We start from the raw sequence: 14,454 nt of genomic DNA, 5'->3' as shown, positions 1-14,454 counted from the left end.
TACAATGTGTGTGTGTGTGTGTGTGCAGAAATACACATAGCATAAAATTTAACATTTTAACTATTCGCCTAAGTGGCATAATTTGCCAGGTTGCTCAACCATCACCACAGTGACCTGCCTCAGAGTCCTGAGAGAGAGAGACGGGGGTTGGGATTTGTTTTTGCCTTTAGCTGTTTTCTGTTGCTGTAACAGAATATCTGGCACTGGGTAATTTATAAAGGAAAGAAGTTTGTTTTGGCTCATGATTTTGGAGACTGAGAGGTCCAAGAGCAGGCTCTGGCAGCTACTCTGTTTCTGGTGAGGGACTTCTTACTGCTTCATAGCACAGTGGAAGGAAAGAGCCACAGCAGTGGCACTCACTTTCTTAACACCCCACTCTCTCCAGAATGACCCATGACTGTTGTCTATCCATGAGGGTGGAGCCCTCAGGGTCTCAGCGCCTGCTTCAGGCCCACCTCCCAATGCTCTGCATTGGGAATTCAGGTTCCACCATTGAGCTTTTGGGGGGACACTTTCAAACCACCTCAGTGCTGCTAACAAAAGGAAACCATTGGGGGATTTAAGCAGAGAAGGTAGTGGTGGCTGTGAGGAATGGACTGTAGGTGCAGAGAGGCTGCGGAGCTGGTTAGGAGGCCGTTCCGTGCTGCCGGTGAGATTCTGTGGTGCTCAAGTTGAGGGCTGTGGCAGCCCAGATGGAAGGAAGTGGTCAGATGTCCTGCAGTCTCTGAGGAGAACTCTAAACCGGGGTCCCTGATGACAGCCTGATATCGGTATCACACTGTCTCGTTGATGCTCTCATTTCTTCTCAGCCTCCTCGAGCCCTGGTCTCAGCCTCGCACGGCAGCCATATTATCGGCCAATGTAGGAGCTAACCGGCCCCTCCGACTTTCTCCATGCTGTGTGACATTAACCTAGACCGGAGTCGACTGCCTGTTTCTCTCCTCAGGTTTCATTATCTTGTGACCAAAAGCCGTGGACTCTGAAAGATGAATTCTCTGTCAGGGAGATGTCAGTATATCACACCAAAGGTCAGAGGCCCCAGGCCAGGATCTTTGGGGTCCACTATCCACACATTTTTCAACACTAGGAGATTGCTTCAGATTCAGGAGGAAAGCAGTCATTTGTCATTTGCAATTTATGACTGTTCACTTCTTGAGCCACCAGCGGATGGCCTTTCATCTGGGCTGTGAAATATCATGACCGATTGGCTTTTTAAGGAGGGGGAATGCTCACACTTTCTAAACCAGCACATCCGGGAGCTGAAAGAGGAAGCTTTGCCTGTGAGGAATCAGCCCGTTGCTTGGCGTAGTGGATTTATGTTTGGTGAAAGTCAAAGTGATGTGTGTGTGTGTGTGCACGCATTTGAGAAAGAGATCAGCTAAGGGCCTGGGAAGTGGGGGAACAGAGATGCAGAAGGAGAGCGAAGAGAAGAGAAAAAAGCAGAGGCTTTCTCTGCTGAGAGCAGCTTTTCTGTGGGTCTCAGGACATCAAGTGAGCAGTGCCCATGGTTGGCAGCCAGGGAGTGGCTGCCGAGGTGATGAGGAAGGAATACGCTTTGAAGACTGGCTCACAGAGAAGCGTTTCCGGTGGATGCTGTGTGTTCTGTGACAGGAAGAGAGGACTCAGGAAGAAGTCAAGGTGTTTGGCTTGAGTGGCAGGTAAATGATGTGCCATTTACTCAGAGAGGGAACCCTGTTTGGGGGAGGGGAGGCAAGGTTGGGTCTGGGCCAGGTTTTGTTTGAGATGCTTGTTAACATCCAAATAGAAATGTCAGGCAGGCGGTCAGCTGTGTGAGTCCCGTGTCCAGGGAGGATAAGTGATCAACTGGGGAGCCTTCAGGCCATCAGTGGTGTGATGAGATCAGTGGAAGAGATGAGGTCACTTTGGTAGAGTGACAGAGACAAGACTCCAGGTGATAGTCAAAGTTTTCCAATGTTCAGTAATCAGTAGTTTTCATCTCGGGCTGGGGAGATAGCTCGGTTGGTAGAGTGCTTGCCTCGCAAGCCCAAGGCCCTGGGTTCAATCCCCAGCACCGCAAAAAAAAAAAAAAAAAAAAAAAAGTTTTCATCTCCTTTATCAATCTGGCCATTTTCATAAATATCTCTTCTGACTGTTTAAAAATCTCATTTAAAAGCATACATATGGCACATTTATAAATAATACGTGCAGATCTCAAGAGAAGGTGGGAGTAATGGGTTTTGCATACCCATGCCCGTTCAAAATGAAACCCTTTCGTAGACCAGAGGTAGAAGAATTTATGTACTAAAACCCTACAGCAAACATAATACTTAAGGGAAAACAGTCCCTTCAGAGGGACTGATGTTTAATCCCATGTATTGCTACAGAAAATTGTCCTATGAGAAGCAAGCAAACGAAGGTCTTGCACACACATGACACCCTAATGAAAAGATGTCGGTGATCAGTCTCACTCTGCACTCTGCTGACCTCCAAATGCACATTTCATCTCCTAAACGTGGAAAAATATTACATGATGGACTCTTTGGTATGAGGAAGAGGGACTACTTAGGAGAACAGGTTAAACCAATCAGAATTATTTTCTTTTGTTTTTAAAGAGCTAACATGTAAGAATTCTTTATATATACAGGGCACAATGTGATATTTTAATACAGTCATATAATGTGTAATCATAAAATCTGGATAATTAGCCTATTTAGCACTTCAAACATTTATATATTGGTTCTTAGTGGTGAGAACTTTAAAAATACTCTCCCATTTTTTAATGGATGATAAATAGTGCTTACTGAGAGCACCCTATGGTGCTAAGGAGCTCTGACACTCATTTCTCCTGTCTGCTGTAGTTTTGTACCAAGTGACCAACCTCTCCCAATCCCCATTCCCCTGCAGTCCCAGCCTTCCATGCATGAGTGAGGACTTCTGCTATTTGTCTTTCTGTGGTAAGCAGAATTTTGAAAATGCTTTATTGAGATATAATTAAAGCAGAGCGCAGAGAACCTACATACAGCATACAGTTCAGTGACTTTCAGTGTATTTAGAGTTGTGCATGGTCATCCCAATCAACTTTGGAACACCTTTATTAATCCAAGAGGATACCTCCTGCCCTGGCTTGTTAACTGTCACCCCTTAATCCCCCAATTCTCCAGGCCAGGGTGCTATTAATCCATTTTCTCTCTCTAGTTTTCCCTATTCTGGACATTTTATATAAATGAAAATTATGCAATATATAGTGCTGTGTGTCTGGCTCTTTCACTCAGCATCAAGTTTCCAGGGGTTCATTCACATTGTAGCATGTGTCAGATTTCATTTCCTTTTATTGCTGAGTAATATTCCATTGTTAGGCATTTAACACTTGGCAGAGATGTGAATCAGCTCTAGGCAAAATTATGTCATCCTTGATTATCAATCATAAAATTTTATTCTAACTAAAGTATGCTGTTCCATTAAAAAACTTTTTAATAGAAAATACTTATATACTTTTAGAAGAATGAGTTTATTTCAACAGTGTTATCAGTGACTTGATATATAAATCCTAGCAAAATCTTTTTCAAATGTAATGGGAAGTGCCTCTTCTGGATGAATATCAATTTAGAAATTAAACTCTCATCTGTTCTCTGTGTTTTCTACGGGCTAGGAGGGTACAGGCCCAGGTGAATGAATGAACGAGCTCTTATATTCTTGTTTGAACAGAACCCAGATGTGACATCACAAACACCTTCCACCTTTGTTCTTTGTAGTCAGTCTCACTTCTCTCCCCCTCTCGTTTGTGGGCTGACTCCATACTTCATTCTACTGCTCTTGGTCCCAAAAGTCCATGCCCCCATTTGCCATTTGCATTTGTCCTTTCAGGTGTCTGCTCCTTTGGGGTCTAGCATTCTCATTAGCAGAAGCCTCCAGATCAGCAGCCAGGCTGGGTTACCAGTGAGAAACAAGGGAACAGCTGGACAAGGCTGGTGACCCCAAGGAGAGCTGTAACAGCCCAGGAAGAAGCCCAACAGGGATCGTCAGTCGGGTAGATTCTCTGCGTGCGAGCCCCAGCTCTGACTATGCAGGAAAGAAGCGTTTGGGAAGGATGTGAGGATATCTAGAGCACTGAAGGCAGAGCTGAAGCACAGTCTTCAGAAAGGACAGAGGCCAGGGCCGCTCCAGATCTCCAAGCACAGGGGCCAGTGGACAGTCTCCTCTCAGGCCCGCCGTCGGGATGAGCAACTTCCAACCACATTCAGATTTTGAGCCACTCAATTCAAGATTCATAGTTCCTCCCTGGAATCAGAGGAAGAGTGGAGGAGACAGAGAGAAATAGAAGAAGAAGGAAATATGGGCTGTGTTGCCAGACGAGAGAGGGATGATGGATGGATCAAAGGAACAGCTGTCCCCAAAGAAGGACATAGACTCTCTTCTACCGACACCAAGGGTGACCCAAGGGAGTTCCTGTGGGCGAAGCCAAGAATTTCCTTAAGAGTTACTTTTGGATTTTCTCTAATATATAAAGACATGGATGATCCAGGTCCAAAGTTTTATCCCAGAAAGCCTGGATCAGTGATTTTATCCTAAGCACAGAACCAACCAATCAACCAAAGCCTTTTAAACACATGAAACAAGAAAGTTTTAACTCAGGATAAGTTAGCTGTAAATTATAAATGAATGAGGTACTATACATGGAATTATTGGGAACACCTTTTTATAAAATGATGGCTTTGAGTTTAGAGTAATTGAGCAACCCATCTCTTTGCCAATAACTAGAGAGAAAAGTTTAGAAACTCACTGCTAATCTGTTTATAAAACTATCATTTGCACATAGAGGAAGATTTGGTTTGCTTTTCTTTCTAGCAGGAGGGCTTACAATCAGCTCTTGCAAAAGAGGAAGGGCTACAACATATGCTTATTTTATCCAGTAAGAAAATATCACGGTATCTATTAAGTGTAACTCAGATTTTCAATCAGGGCATAGCTGGGGCTTAATCATAGGTGGGGGAGAGTAGTTATGTGTCTCTGGGCAAAGACAGAGACGGATGTAAGAAAAGGGAAATCCATGGTCTGAGGGAGGACTGTCTAAGCAAGCCCCACGGGGGTGTGTTGTGAGGGAAGGCATTGCAGTTCTCCAGGGGATTCCGGGAGGCCGTGATTTCAGGTGTGGAGGGTGCGTGAGGCACAGAGGCACTTCCCTGTCATGGCGCTTCCATCCCCTGCTTAGTCGGACCTGGTGGGCCTCAGGACCAGCCTCAGCGAATCTTAAGGCTTATTCATCTCCAGACCTTGACTTTGCTGGTGACACTAAGATGCAGGTTCCATGTGTGCATCAACAGCTGGGGCCTGTCTCGATACTCTCAGAACTTAGGTCATTATTTTTGTTCCTTGAATAAAAGATTTGTAGGGTAGAAAAGCATGAACCAGAAATCAGAGATAATACTGTTGCCTGAAGTCTGCCTACGAATGCAGAGGAAGTCAAAACCTCACCAATGTGGTAAGTTTATAAATAGATCTACATTTGGGGTAAAGATTGTCCCCTTGTCACCATTAGGTATGATTTTAGTTGTAGGTTTTTTCATAGATGCCCTTTTTACCAAATTCAGTATGTTTTTTGCTTTTCCTTGTTTGCAGACAGTGGTTTTTTCCCCTAAATTTTAAATTTAAATGAATAAGTGTTATATTTACTAAATGCACTTTTCTAGATCCAGTGAGACAACATGGATTCTCTTTGCTAATATTTTATAAAGGCTTTTATATCAATGTTCATGAAAACTATTGCCTGTGATTTTCTGTAACACTCTTGTCAGGTTCTAGTGTCCCTGTTATGTTGGTGTCATAAAGCCAGCAGGGAAGGTAGTCTTCTTTCTCTAGTTTCTTAAAGAGTACACTTAGGTGGGGGTGTTATTGTTTCTTCTTTAAATGTACGATGGAATTCAATAGCAAAGTGGTCCCAATTGACTTTTTCTTGGTTGGAAGATTATAAAAGCAAATTTCATCTCTTTAATAGCTACAGGTGTACTCAGACTTAAAAATTTCATATTAGTGTTATTGAGTTGCTTTTTCCAAGAAGTTTGTCCATATTATCTAAGTTGCTAAATTTGACATAAAAATTTTCATAATAATCTGTTATCCTTTTAATATGCCTATGAATCTATACTGATGTCCCTTCTTTCATTCCTTTTTATTAGTTTTTTTTAGATATAACTAATTTTATCAATTTTCCCAAGGTACCAACTTCCATTTTTATTGATCACTCTATTCTTTGTTTTCTATTTCATTGATTTCCATTTTTTTTTTTCATTTCCTTTCTTATATGCATTTTGGGTTTAATTTGTTCTTTTTTTTTTCTGTGTAACTTTTTTTTTCTATTTTTTTTTATTGTAAACAGAAGGGATACATGTTGTTTCTCTGTTTGTACATGGCATAAAGGCATACCATTTGTATAATCATAAATTTACATAGGGCAATGTTGTTTGATTCATTCTGTTATTTTTTCCCTTTCCCCCACCCCTCTTTTCCCTCTATACAGTCCTTCCTCCATTCTTGCCCCCCTCCCTAACCCTAACTCTAACCCTAACACTAACCCCTCCCACCCCCCATTATGTGTCATCATCCACTTACTAGCGAGATCATTCGACCTTTGGTTTTTGAGATTGGCTTATCTTACTTAGCATGATATTCTCCAATTTCATCCATTTGCCTGCAAATACCATAGTTTTATCATTCTTTATGGCTGAGTAATATTCCATATATATATATATATATCACAGTTTCTTTATCCATTCATCAACTGAAGGGCATCTAGGTTGGTTCCACAGAGTCTGGCTATTGTGAATTGAGCAGCTATGAACACTGATGTGACTGTATCTCTGTAGTATGCTGATTTTAAGTCCTTTGGGTATAGGTCAAGGAGTGGGATAGCTGGGTCAAATGGTGGTTCCATTCCAAGTTTTCTGAGGATTTTCCACACTGCTTTCCAGAGTGGCTGCACAATTTGCAGCCCCACCAGCAATGTATGAGTGTACCTTTCTCCCCACATCCTCGCCAACACCTGTTGTTGCTTGTATTCTTGATAATCGCCATTCTAATTGGGATGAGATGGAATCTTAGGGTGGTTTTGATTTGCATTTCTCTTATTACTAGAGATGTTGAACATTTTTTCATATGTTTGTTGATTGCTTGTAGATCTTATTCTGTGAAGTGTCTTTCATTTCCTTAGCCCATTTGTCGATTGGGTTATTTGCATTCTTGTTGTAGAGTTTTTTGAGTTCTTTATAGATTCTGGAGATTAGTGCTCTATCTGAAGTATGATTGGCAAAGATTTTATCCACTCTGTAGGCTCTTTCTTCGCATTGCTGATAGTTTCCTTTGCTGAGAGAAAGCTTTTTAGTTTGAATCTATCCCAGTTATTAATTCTTGCTTTTATTTCTTGTGCTATGGGAGTCCTGTTGAGGAAGTCTGGTCCTAAGCCGACATGTTGAAGCTCTGGACCTACTTTTTCTTCTATAATCTGCAGGGTCTCTGGTCTGATTCTAAGGTCCTTAATCCATTTTGAGTTTAGTTTCGTGCATGGTGAGAGATATGGGTTTAGTTTCATTCTGTTGCATATGGATTTCCAATTCTCCCAGCACCATTTGTTGAAGAGGCTATTGTTTCTCCATTGCATATTTTTGCCACCTTTGTCTAATATGAGAAAATTGTATTTTTTTTGGGTTTGTGTCCGTGTCCTCTATTCTGTACCATTGATCTACCTGTCTATTTTGGTATCAATACCATGCCGTTTTTGTTTCTATTGCTTTGTAGTATAGTTGAAGATCTGGTATTGTAAGATACCCCCTGCTTCACTCTTTCTGCTAAGGATTGCTTTAGCTATTCTGGGTTTCTTATTCTTCCAGATGAAGAATTCTGTAAGGCACTTCATTGGGATTTTAATTGGAATTGCATTGAATCTGTATAGCACTTTTGGTAGTATGGCCATTTTGACAATATTAATTCTTCCTATCCAAGAATATGGGGGATCTTTCCATATTCTAAGGTTTTCTTTAATTTCTTTCTTTAGTGTTCTGTAGTTCTTGTTGTAGAGGTCTTTCACCTCTTTTGTGAGATTGATTCCCAAGTATTTTATTTTTTTCAAGACTATTGTGAATGGGGTAGTTTTCCTAACTTCTCTTTCTGAAGATTCATCACTTATGTATAAAAATGCATTGGATTTATGAGCATTGATCTTATATCCCACTACTTTACTGAATTCACTTATGAGTTCTAAAAGTTTTCTGGTGGAATTTCCTGGTTCCTCTAAGTATATAATCATATCATCAGCAAATAGGAATAGTTTGAGTTCTTCTTTTCCTATTCATATTCTTTTAATTTCTTTGGTCTGTCTAATTGCTCTGGCTAGAGTTTCAAGGACGATATTGAATAGAAGTGGTGAAAGAGGGCATCCCTGCCTTGTTCCAGTTTTTAGGAGGAATGCTTTCAGTTTTTCACCATTTAGAATGATATTAGCCATGGGCTTAGCGTAGATGGCCTTTACAATGTTAAGGAATATTCCCACTATCCCTATTTTTTCTAGTGTTTTGAGCATGGAGGGGTGCTGAATTTTATCAAATGCTTTTTCTGCATCTATTGAAATAATCATGTGATTCTTGACTTTAAGTCTATTGATATGGTGAATTACATTTATTGATTTCCTGATGTTGAACCATCATCCCTGAGATGAAACCCACTTGATCATGGTGCACTATCTTTTTAATATTTTTGTGTATGCAATTTGCTAAAATTTTGTTGAGAATTTTTGCATCGATGTTCATTAAGGATATTGGTCTGAAATTTTCTTTCCTCGATGTGTCTCTGTCTGGTTTAGGTATCAGGGTGATATTGGCTTCATAGAACGAGTTTGGTAGAGTTCCCTCCTCTTCTATTTCATGGAATACTTTGAGAAGTATTGGAATGAGCTCTTCTTTAAAGGTTTTGTAGAACTCGGCTGAGAACCCACCTGGTCCTGGACTTTTCTTTGTTGGTAGGCTTTTGATGACTTCTTCTATTTCATTACTTGAAATTGGTCTATTTAAATTGTGTATGTCCTCCTCGTTCAGTTTAGGCAATTCATATGTCTCTAGAAACCTGTTGATGTCTTCAAAATTTTCTATTTTGTTGGAGTATAGATTTTCAAAATAGCTTCTAATTATGTTTTGTATTTCAATCGTGTCTGTTGTGATATTTCCTTGTTCATTCTGAATTTTAGTGATTTGGGTTTTCTCTCGTCTTCTCTTCGTTAGTGTGGCTAAAGGTTTATCAATTTTGTTTATTTTTTCAAAGAATGAACTATTTATTTTTTCAATTTTTTGTATTGTTTCTTTTGTTTCAATTTCGTTGATTTCAGCTCTGAGTTTGACTATTTCCTGTCTTCTACTACTTTTGGTGTTGGTCTGTTCTTCTTTTTCTAGGGCTTTGAGCTGTAGTGTTAGGTCATTTATTTGTTGAGTTTTACTTCTTTTATTGAATGCGCTCCCTGAAATAAATTTTCCTCTAAGTACTGCTTTCATAGTTTCCCAGAGATTTTGATATGATGTTTCTTTGTTTTCATTTACCTCTAAGAATTTTTTAATTTCCTTCCTAATATCTTCTGTTATCCATTCATCATATAATAGCATATTGTTTATTCTCCAGGTGTTGGAGTAGTTTCTGTTTTTTACTCTTTCATTTATTTCTAATTTCAATCCATTATGATCTGATAGAATACAAGGTAGTGTCTCTATCTTCTTGTATTTGCTAACATTAGCTTTGTGGCATAATATATGGTCTATTTTAGAGAAGGATCCATGTGCTGCTGAGAAGAAAGTATATTCACTCTTGGTTGGATGGTATATTCTACAAATGTCCATTAAGTCTAAATTATGGATTGTGTTATTGAGATCTATGGTTTCTTTGTTCAATTTTTGTTTGGAAGATCTGTCCAGTGGTGAGAGAGGTGTGTTAAAATCACCTAGTATTATTGTGTTATGGTCTATTTGGTTTCTGAAATTGAGAAGGATTTGTTTGACATACATGGATGAGCCACTGTTTGGGGCATAGATGTTTATGATTGTTATGTCTTGCTGATTTATGCTTCCCTTAAGCAGTATGAAATGTCCTTCTTTATCCCTTCTGACTAACTTTGGCTTGAAGTCCACATTATCTGAAATGAGGATGGATACTCCAGCTTTTTTGCTGAGTCCATGTGCATGGTATGTTTTCCCCCATCCTTTCACCTTTAGTCTATGGGTATCTCTTTCTATGAGGTGAGTCTCTTGCAGGCAACATATTGTTGGATCTTTCTTTTTAATCCAATCTGCCAGTCTATGTCTTTTGATTGATGAATTCAGGCCATTAACATTCAGGGTTATTATTGAGATATGATTTGTATTCCCGGTCATTTGGTTCATTTTTTAAAATTTTATTTATTTATTTTTTTTGACACGACTTGGTTCCTCCTTTATTTAACAATTCCTTTAGGATAATTCCTTCCTTTGCTGATTTGCTTCTTTGTTTTTCATTTCTTCCTCATGGAATATTTTGCTGAGAATATTCTGTAATGCTGGCTTTCTTTTTGTAGATTCTTTTAGCTTTTGTTTATCATGGAAGGATTTTATTTCATCGTGAAATTTGAAGGTAAGTTTTTCTGGGTATAAGTTTCTTGGTTGGCATCCATTTTCTTTCAGGGCTTGAAAAATGTTGTTCCAGGCCCTTCTAGTTTTTAGGGTCTGGATTGAAAAATCTGCTGATATCCGTATTGGTTTCCCCCTGAATGTAATTTGGTTCTTTTCTCTCACATCCTTTAAAATTCTGTCTTTATTTTGTGTGTTAGGTATTTTAATTATAATGTGCCTTGGTGTGGGTCTGTTGTAATTTTGTGTATTTGGAGTTCTATAAGCCTCTTGAACTTGATTTTCCATTTCATTCTTCAGATTTGGGAAATTTTCTGATATTATTTCATTGATTAGATTGTTCATTCCTTTGGTTTCTTTCTCTAAGCCTTCCTCAATCCCAATAATTCTTAAATTTGGCCTTTTCATGATATTCCATAGTTCTTGGAGATTCTGTTCATGATTTCTTACCATCTTCTCTGTTTGTTCAACTTTGTTTTCAAGGTTAAATATTTTGTCTTCAATATCTGAGGTTCTGTCTTCCAGGTGTTCTATCCTATTGGTTGTGCTTTCTGTGGAGTTCTTAATTTGGTTTATTGTTTCCTTCATTTCAAGGATTTCTGTTTGTTTTTTTTTTTCAATATCTCTAACTCTTTATTGAAATGATCTTTTGCTTCCTGTATTTGCTCTTTTAACTGTTGATTGGTGCGATCATTCAATGCCTGCATTTGCTCTTTCATCTCATCATTCAGTGCCTGCATTTGCTCTTTCATCTCATCGTTTGCTTCTCTGATCATTTTAATTATGTACTTTCTGAACTCCCTTTCTGTCATTTCTTCTGCCATGCTGTCATTGGATTTTATTGATGTAACATCTAGATTTGTTTGGGGCATTTTCTTCCCTTGTTTTCTCATACTGTTCAGGTATCAGTGGACCGCTGAGATATTGCAGATTTCCTCTATTGACTTACAATGTCCCTGAAGATTTCTAATATATCCCCTCTTAGCCTTCAGTAGCCTGAAATCTTGGAGGAAGTTGATAATGCGGTGCTCCACAAGGAAGCTGCCTCTCTAGGGATGGTGGACTTCAGGTGGGGTATATTCTCTGCTAGTGGACAGAGGTGCCTCTACTTGTTGACCAATGGTCATCCAAAGGGGAGATAGGCTACAGGCTGAGGCAAGGCCTGTTTGGGCCTTGTGGGAGAACCTCACCCAGCAGGAAAGACTTACCCAGTGGGGAGGTCTCGCTGGTCAGTTTCCCTCCTAGAGGTTCCCCTCAATCCACAACTACCGCCTGGGCTGGGCTGCCTTCCTCTGCAACGTTCCCAGGGGCCTGGACCTACCTCCTGGGTCTGGGAGCCTTACCCTTTGCAGACGAGTCTCCTTAGGTTGCCTCTCCTCAGAGAATCTGCCCGCAGTCCTGGAACCTTCGCTCCACCCTAAGCGTGTCTCTGTGCGGCTCTTCCACCAAGAAGCCACCTAGGTCCTGGGACCCTGCTCTGCACCTAATCGCCTGGCTATGCGGCCCCTCCTCTGAGCAGCCACCTGGAGGCCCGTACAGTCACTCTGAGTCCCAGCGACCCGCTGCACTCCTCTTCCTCCAGGTAGCCAGAGGTGTTCCAGTGGGTCTCTAGGAGTCCAAGCAACTCACTATGCGCCTCCTCCTCCCGCCAACCGCCCATAGCCCTGGTACAGTCACTCCGAGTCCAAGCGACCCGCCACGTTCCTCCTCCTCCTCCGGGCAGCCCCCCTGGGTTTCAGGAGCAGTCGCTCTGAGTCCAAGCGACCTGCCGCACACCTCCTCCTCTGGGCAGACGCCCGGAGCTCTGGTGCAGCCGCTCAGAGACCAAGCGACCCACCGTGCTCCTCCTCCTACTCCAGGCAACCCCCCGGTGTTCAGGAGCGGTCGCTCTGAGTCCAAACAGCTCGCCACTCGCCTCCTCCTCTGGGCAGCCGCCCGTAGCCCTGGTGCAGTCAATCTGAGTCCAAGCGACCCACCGCGCTCCTCCTCCTCCTCTGGGCACCCCCCCAGTGTTCAGGAGCAGTCGCTCTGAGTCCAAACAGCTCGCCACGCAGCTCCTCCTCAGGCAGCCGCCCGGAGCCCCAGTGGTTGCTCCGAGTCCAAGCGCTGTGCTGAGCTGCCTCCTCTACGATGCTCCCAGTTGTCTGAGTTCACTGCTCCAGCGGGGGGAGGGACGTCTCGTTGGGCAGCTCTACTTCACAAAGTTCCCTGCATTCCGGGATTACCGCCCCATCCGGGACGCCTCCCCAATGGGAGAGACTCACCCAGCGGCTTTGAGTTGGTCCCAAGTCTCTCAATATCTCCTCTTTTGAATCCTGAGTCCTGGAGCAACATGAAATGCAGCCACCCTCTAGTCTGCCATCTTGAAACCCTTAATTTGTTCTTTTGCATCTTAAAATGAAAACTTAGGCTATCGATTTGCACAACTGTTGATTTGTTGTGATTTTGTTCTCATTTAATGTGAAACATTTAAAAGTTTCTGTTGTGATTCCTTTTTCACTTAGGAGATACCATTTGGTATCTTTTTTCCTCTCCTGCAGAAAAATCCTTTAGCATGTTTCTGTGTAACATGTTTGTGCTAGCGACAAATTACCTTTTTCTGAAGACTGTTATACTAACAAGCAGTTAATTACTGGTGACTTCCCTTAAGTTGGTTGAAGGTTATTTTAGAATTTGTAAGGAGGTGTGTTACCCTTTGGCTTAGGGAACGCTTACTCCTTAGTATGACCCCCTGGGATTTTCGTGGGATGTCCAAGGTGTTTAACAAGCCCCTTTATGTAGGTAATTGGCAATAATATATTTAAGCAGATTGTGGGGCAGGGGAGTATCTTCTAAGAAAATCTTGCATGCTTCCTATTCTGTATGGACTCTGGGCCTGGTATGTTTGTTTTAATCATATCTATGTACATGTATGAATAAATATTCATGAGAATATAAATAAAGGAAAAAATATGAATAGAGGAACTCCCATGTCTTGAATTCAGCTCCTTTTTGAATAGAAATAACATGTTCAAATTTAATGGATGAGCATAAGTCCTATGTTCTTTCTTTATTTTTATTGTTTGTTCTACTTAGTTATACATGATAGCAGAATGCATTTTGATTCACTGTACACAATGGGGTACAATTTTTCATTTCTCTGGATGTACACAATGTACAGTCACCTTTTGTGTGATCATACAGGTACATAGGGTAATGATGTCTGGCACATTCCACCATCTTTCCTTTCCCCAGCCCCTCCCCTCCCCTCATTTTCCTCTACACAATCCAGCATTCCTCCATTCTTCACTTACACCCTCCCCGGCCTGCCCTGTTAGTTATCAGCATCTACCTATCAGAGAAATCATTCAACCTTTGGTTTTTTGGGATTGGCTTATTTCATTTAGTATAATATTCTCCAACTCCATCCATTTACCTGCAATGCCATAATTTTATTCTTCTTTATGACCGAGTAATACTCCATTGTGTATATATACTAGTCAACCCTATGCTCTTTTAAGCACTTTGTTTTACTTGTAACATTTCCACACATCTTAAGACTATCATCTATTAAAAAGCACTAGGATACTGAAATTTTCTTTTGAAAACTGTGCCTATATCTTTCTAGCAGTGGTCATCAAGTTATCAATTTTAATGGCTACATATTGATCGGCTAAATGCTACTCTGGTAATCTAATAATGGGAAGAGCTCTAAATCACCAAAAATATCCCCCCATACTTTGGCCATTGTTGACTTACCTGCTGATTTTTTATTTTTAAGCACCTTTTCTTTTTTACTACATATTGACAAAATGTCTTATTACAACATTGGCGTGATTAGAAGCACAGAACAATTCAACTTCAGCATGTCAGTCTTCCGGGG

At 41.0% G+C, this 14,454-nt stretch overlaps 1 protein-coding gene across 2 annotated transcripts in view; it reads left to right on the top strand.

Annotated features, from left to right (window-relative positions):
* The window catches only part of Palm2akap2 (PALM2 and AKAP2 fusion), a 457,266-nt gene that overhangs the window by 12,560 nt on the left and 430,252 nt on the right, over nucleotides 1–14,454 (top strand). The window lies entirely within an intron of this gene.

This window comes from Sciurus carolinensis, chromosome 14 (genome assembly GCF_902686445.1).
Source record: "Sciurus carolinensis chromosome 14, mSciCar1.2, whole genome shotgun sequence".
In the NCBI taxonomy this organism is placed as follows: Eukaryota; Metazoa; Chordata; class Mammalia; order Rodentia; family Sciuridae; genus Sciurus; species Sciurus carolinensis.
The sequence above is the reverse complement of the archived record's forward strand: the minus strand, read 5'-3'. Positions and strand labels throughout refer to the sequence as shown.